The sequence below is a fragment of the Chamaea fasciata genome, unplaced genomic scaffold, assembly GCF_029207755.1.
Source record: "Chamaea fasciata isolate MVZ Bird 193981 ecotype frontalis unplaced genomic scaffold, bChaFas1.0.hap1 SCAF_48, whole genome shotgun sequence".
Lineage (NCBI taxonomy): Eukaryota > Metazoa > Chordata > Aves > Passeriformes > Sylviidae > Chamaea > Chamaea fasciata.
In genome coordinates, this window is record NW_027094133.1 from 570,135 (window position 1) to 576,134 (window position 6,000).

Sequence of the window (6,000 nt, forward strand, 5' to 3'; positions counted from 1 at the left end):
TGGTTAATTGGACAGATTTTAGAACTGTCCTCCAAGTGAATGTATAATATTTTAAAGGACACTGAGAAAAGATTTTTATGGTCCTGTTTAGAGGTTTTATTCCCTATTAATACACTGATATGTGCAATCTCCAATTGGCATTGAATCCAAGTGAGACATAGACTTTAAAGAATTAAGGATTTTAGAGAGGTTAAGATTTTAGTTAGAGATAAGCTTTGTAGGAATTAATTAAAGTTTGCTAAAAATTAAAAGTTTGTGGTTAGTTAAGGGAAACCAGATTTGAATTAACTTTCCCAGGCCTCAATAACTGATTGCTTGTCAACTTTATGTTTTGCTTAGCTGGGTTTGTAATGAAGAACAGAGAACCTGATAAATAGATTTAGGAGCACAAGACGATTACAGAAACTCCCTATTCAGAAACCCATTGAAAGTCATGCACCTGGAGAAATGGGAGTCCTACCAGAGCTCATTTGTCACATTTGCATTGAAAAGGTAGAAAGTTCAGAGCAAGGACGACTCATCTTACTTTCTTATTTTAAGCCCCCCTCCCCTTGAAAAGGAGCACCGACCCATTTCAAAGGCCAAACTAGCATGCTTAATTGTTTTTTGGCTAGTTACCATACTAAGTGGAGAATGGGATGGGGGGGGGGGGGGGGGGCCTCTGAGTACGCATTTGTGTTTTGGGTATTCAACATCTTTGTAAATAAAAGGACTCTGTGATTGTCTGTAAATTGCGGTGTGTATTTGGGAGCCACCCCGCATGCCGCCCGGTGCTGCAACAGACATACACTTTCTAACTTTAAACTGTTAGAAAGTTTTTGTCCCCCTCAGTTGGATATCAGTATTAGCTCGATATTCATATTTTTTTAATAAATCACAAGTACCTTCTAATTCACGTTGAATAGCTATGAAAATCAAGGCCCTTCCTGACTGACAATCAATCAGACTCTGTCCCTACCCCCACCCCACCATTTCCCCCATCCAAGCCCTGGGACTCAGAGCAGCCTTGTGCAAATCTGAGCTCCTTCCACCCCAGGCTGCACCTGCAGCTTTCAGCTCCTTGGCTCCAATTCCCACCTGCTTTCCTTGGAGGAGCTGCCTGAGACACAGAGGGATGTTCATTTCTTGTCAGCACACAAACCCAGGGGAGGGCACAGCTGCGTAAAATGCAAAAGTCATTTCTCTGCTGGGTATTAACATCCACTTTCCACAGCAGACACTCTCAGACCAATGGAAAAGACCTCCTGTGCCCAGCACAGATCCCAAGGTCTCCCCAAAGCCTCCCTGCCCCGATTCTGGCCAGATTTGTTTTTTGCACACGCTGAAGACAGGAGCTCCCTCCATGCCTAGAGGAAGGAAAAGAGAACAAGTGGATGAAGAGCTCTCCTGTGCAGAGCCAAGGTGCAAGTGCCACCGGAGTGGGAACCACAACTCACCAGGTTTGTGTCCTTTCTCCTATGTGCAGATCATCAGGGCTGTGCTGAGGATCCCCTCTGAGCAGGGACGGCACAAAGCCTTCTCCACCTGCCGCCATCACCTGGCCGTGGTCTCCCTGTTCCTCAGCACTGTCATGTTTGCTCACCTGAAGCCCCCCTCCATCTCCTCCCCATCCCCGGATCTGGCCCTGTCAGTTCTGTACTCGCTGGTGCCTCCAGCCATGAACCCCCTCATCTGCAGCCTGAGGAAGCAGGAGCTCGAGGCTGCAGTGTGGAAGACTGATGGCTGGATGGTTTCACAAACATTAAACTGCTGGCCAGTTTCTCAAAATCACTTGTCATAAAAGTCATTTTTGATACCTCTTGTTGCTTTACTTTGGAGGTTCTTTTCCTTTGTTTTACTTTTGTAATATTGACCACAAAGCCGTGTCACTGTTTGTGCCATTCCTCATCTTGTTTCTCTCCACCTTCCCTGTGGCCACAGACTGTGTCAATGAGGGGCTGCACTCCTGGTGGCTTTAAAGGAACCCAAGGATCTGGCAGGCAAGTTTTCTGCAGAGATCCCCCTTTGGTTCTCTTCTCTGGATGAGAGCTGGGGGCAGATCAGTGCTGGCACAGCAGCTGTGCCCAGGAGCAGCAGCCCTTGGTGTTGGCAGCGCTGCTCCCGTGGCCCTGCCCCGCTGCCCTCCTGGCCCTGGTGTTGCTGTAGGGCCGGAGTGCTCTCGGCACCGGGCACAGGGCTGGGGCTGGCAGTGCCGGGGCTGCAGCAGGGACAGGCCATGGGCTCCGCTGGGGCAGCGCTGACGCCTCAGGGCAGGGCCTCGCTGCTCCAGGCTCCTTGCCCAGGCTCTCTCCAGAACACGCCCAGGCCCAATGCTGTGCACGGAAAAGCCCCGTGAGCAGCCCCAGGGTGGCCGTGGGCAGGCTGGGGGCAAACAGCCCGGCTGGGGCTCTGCAGGGTCCCTGGGGGAGACGGGAAGGAGCAGCAGAGCAGGGGCTGATCCATCCCCACTGTGCTGGACACCCCCGGGCAGCATCCCAGAGCGTCCTCATGCACCTGCCAACAGCATCCCCCCTCTGAGAGCAGCCCTGGCCTCTCTCCCAGCTCACACGGGGGCCGCATCCTTGCAGGCACAGACACGGCAGCTCTGGCTCAGGAGCCCCTGTTTGCAGTGCCCAGAGCAGGCCTGAGCACCCCCATGGTGTTGGTGTGGGGAGATGAACCTGAGGGAGCACAAATGCCATCAGCCCCTGGGGCCAGGAAGGGCTGGGCGACAGGAGAGAAAACCACTCAGTTCTGTCGTGGCCTCTGAAGTCAGCCAGAAAGTTTGTTCCCATCAGCTGGGAGTTTCCTGTGCCACTGCAGATGTTGCTCAGAGCCAAGCGCTGCCTGGCAGCCATCCCCAAATTGCCCTGAGCATTTCCTTTGCTTCACCCTGGCTTTCTTTTCCTGGTACAAATTTCTCCCTATTGCCCATCCCTGCTCTCTCCCCAGCAAACAGCCCATCCCTGGTTGCCCTTTCCTCTCTGGGCCCACTCCCCATTTCACTTCCTGAGTTGGCATCATGGGAACATCCCTTGGGGTGCAGAATCATGCTCCAAGTGCTTCAGGAATTGTCTGCAGGCTCCTGCAGTGCCTTGTGCTGCTCCCTTGCCAGAGGCACCACAGGCCAGGGGGGCACGTGTGGGCTGGTGTGTCTGGCTGTGGGGCTCCCTGTTCTGGGCCATGAGGAGGAGCTGCAGAGGCTCTGCAGGACTGACAGGATGGGTTTTGGGGCTGTGAGGAGAAGCTGAGGGACCTGGGCTGCTGCACCTTCTGGAGAGGAGGCCCAGGCCTCATCCTGCAACTGCTGCAAGGTTGGTTTCAGAGAATCACGGAATCAGCAAGGTTGGAAAAGACCTTGGACATCATCAAGTCCAACCTGTGCCCTGACACCACCTTGTCTCCCCTGAGCCTCGTCTTCTCCAGGATGAACAACCCCAGACCCCTCAGCTGCTCCTCACAGGACTTGTGCTCCAGACCCCTCAGCACCCTTGTTGCCCTTCTCTGGACACGCTCCAGCCCCTCCATGTCCTTCCTAAATTGGGGGGCCCAGAACTGGGCGCAGCACTCGAGGTGCTGCCCAACCAGTGCCGAGCACAGGGGAAGAATCACTGCCCTGCTCCTGCTGGCCACACCATTCCTGATCCGTAGGAGTGCCAGGGGCTGGGTGAGGGAAATGGTGGGGAGGGGGTGGGACAAAGTCGGATTGATTGTGAGCCATGAAGGGTCTTGATTTTTCATATCTATTCAGACTGCATTAGAATGTGTTGGGGGTCAATATCATTTGGCCATTGCTGATATCAGTCTACAAACAGGATCATGAAACAGGTCAAAACAGTTCTCTCTGCCTTGTTTTCTATACATTATATTCACTTTGAATACACTTCTGAAATCTCTATAATTGACCACAGAAGAATTGAAAGCTTAAAATATTTCCAGGGGCTTTTCTTGTTTGAGCGTTTTGAACAAATATTGATGAGCCTTTCTCACTGAATTCCTGAACTGAAGAGCTCAAGAAAGAAGAGGCCCCTGCAGTAGTAAAATTCATCATCAGCCTGCAAGGGGCTGAAGATCCATCCTCATCAGAGCAGGAATGAACAGAAATGGGCACAGCTTTCTGGCTGCCCCAGCTTGGGGACGGGCCCTGGGCCTGGAGCAGGAGCAGCTCTGCAGGGCCCCAAGGCTGGCGCTGTTGTGCTGGCCTGGGCAGATGGGATGGCAGCAGGGGCTGCAGAGCTCTCAGGACCTCAGGGACAGGGGAGCAGGGCACACAGGAAGCCTCTTCTGCCTTGGCCCAGCACCTTCCCCATGGCTGGGGCTGAGTCCTCTCTGAGCTGCAGCTGCTGCTGTGCCCTTGCGAGGGGCTGAGGCCGTGGGGCCCCTGCCCAGAGCCGCCTGCCCTGAGCAGAGCTGTGGGGCCAGAGGTGGCTGGGCTGTGCTGGGGAGAGACCCCTGGTGCTGCAGAGAGCTCAGGGCAGCTGGCAGAGCTTGCAGGGAGCTGGGCTGGGCTGAGAGAGCCTGACCCAGAAACCATCAGTGTCCATCTCAGCCTGTGGGAGCGTGCAGGGGCAGGACTCAGGCCAGCCCTTGTGGGGCAGGGCCAGCGCCTGTGGAAGGCATTGAAAACAGGCAAGTGCCCCACAGAGGAGGCTGCTCTGTGCCCTTGGTGGCACGGACAGAGCAGGGAGGGGGCCAGGACATTTGTCACCCATGCCAGCCTCTGTCCCCAGGCATTGCCAGCCCCGGCTGCTCAGCCCAGGTTTGCGGGGCAGTTTGGCTCTGGCCCAGCTCCATCCTCCCGTGGGGCTCAGGGCCTGTTCCTGGCCATGGCCAGCCCTGCCCGGCCTCTCTGCTGGCCCAGAGCCCGGCAGAGCCTGGGGCAGGGCTGTCTGTGCGGGCCCACAGGGGCCACGGGCTGTGCAGGAGCTGGCAGAGGCTGCCCAGCAGGGAGGCCATGGGGCACAGAGCCCCAAGGCTGCTGTGGGCACCACGGCACAGGGGCCGTTCCCCCCCGCAGTGCTCCTGTCCCGCGCGGGGGCTGTGGCACCGTGGCTGGCCCAGGGCGGCACAAAGGGGCCACGCGGCCGCTGCCGGGGCTGACAGCAAGGCCAGGCACACGCGAGGAATTGCTGGGCATCGCCTGCGCTGGGCAGGGCTGACTGTGCCAAAGGCACAGCTCAGCTGCCCTCGGTGGCTGCAGGAAAAGTCCAGAGCCCAAAGAGCCTCCATGGCTGTGCTGGAGACCAGGGCTTGGGGAGGGAAAGGCAGGGCTGCTGCGGGATGGGCAGGGGATTGAATTCCAGCACTCATCCTGTTCTCTGATGATCCTGGCACCATGCTGGTCCCTGTTGCAGCCTGGAGCAGAGCAGATGTTTATGGGACAGGAGCCCTCTGGGGCTCTCCGGGACATGCACCTTGCAAGGTGCGCTGCTCCCCCTACAGCTGTTCTCTGAGAGATGCCAATCCCAGCTCGGCACCTCGGGGCACAAGTGGCACCGCCTGTTCATGCACACACAGCTGATGTCTGCCTGGAAAGGGGCACAGGTTTTCGTACTTGTGCATTTCATAATATACAAGCATATTTTTATTATCTGGGTCGTTTGAGTAGTTGAGGAAATGGCAAAGTTTTCCCACCAGAAATTTCCTGGATCTACTATATTCTTCTACTGATGGCATAACAAGAAATACTGCTCTTCTCTAGTGGTGTCCAAAAGATTCCGTTTATTATTTTCTTCACCTATTCCTTCTGGTGTTTCTAGCTGTCCTGTTTAAATTGCCATGACTAAGGACATTTCTTTACTAGACCAGCTGGATCTATGTCCTTCCCGAGTCTCCCTGATTTCCTCCTCCAGACACTCTCTGGTCATTCAAGTGCCTCTCAACTGACTGGTTTCATGCTTTGATCTTCAGGGAGTTGCCCAATCTCTCTGAAGTTCACAGAAGTATCGTATCAGTCAACATCTTAAGTGTGTTTGTATCTATCACAGAATTTCCTTTTCGTATGTCTTTGTCGAAAACTCT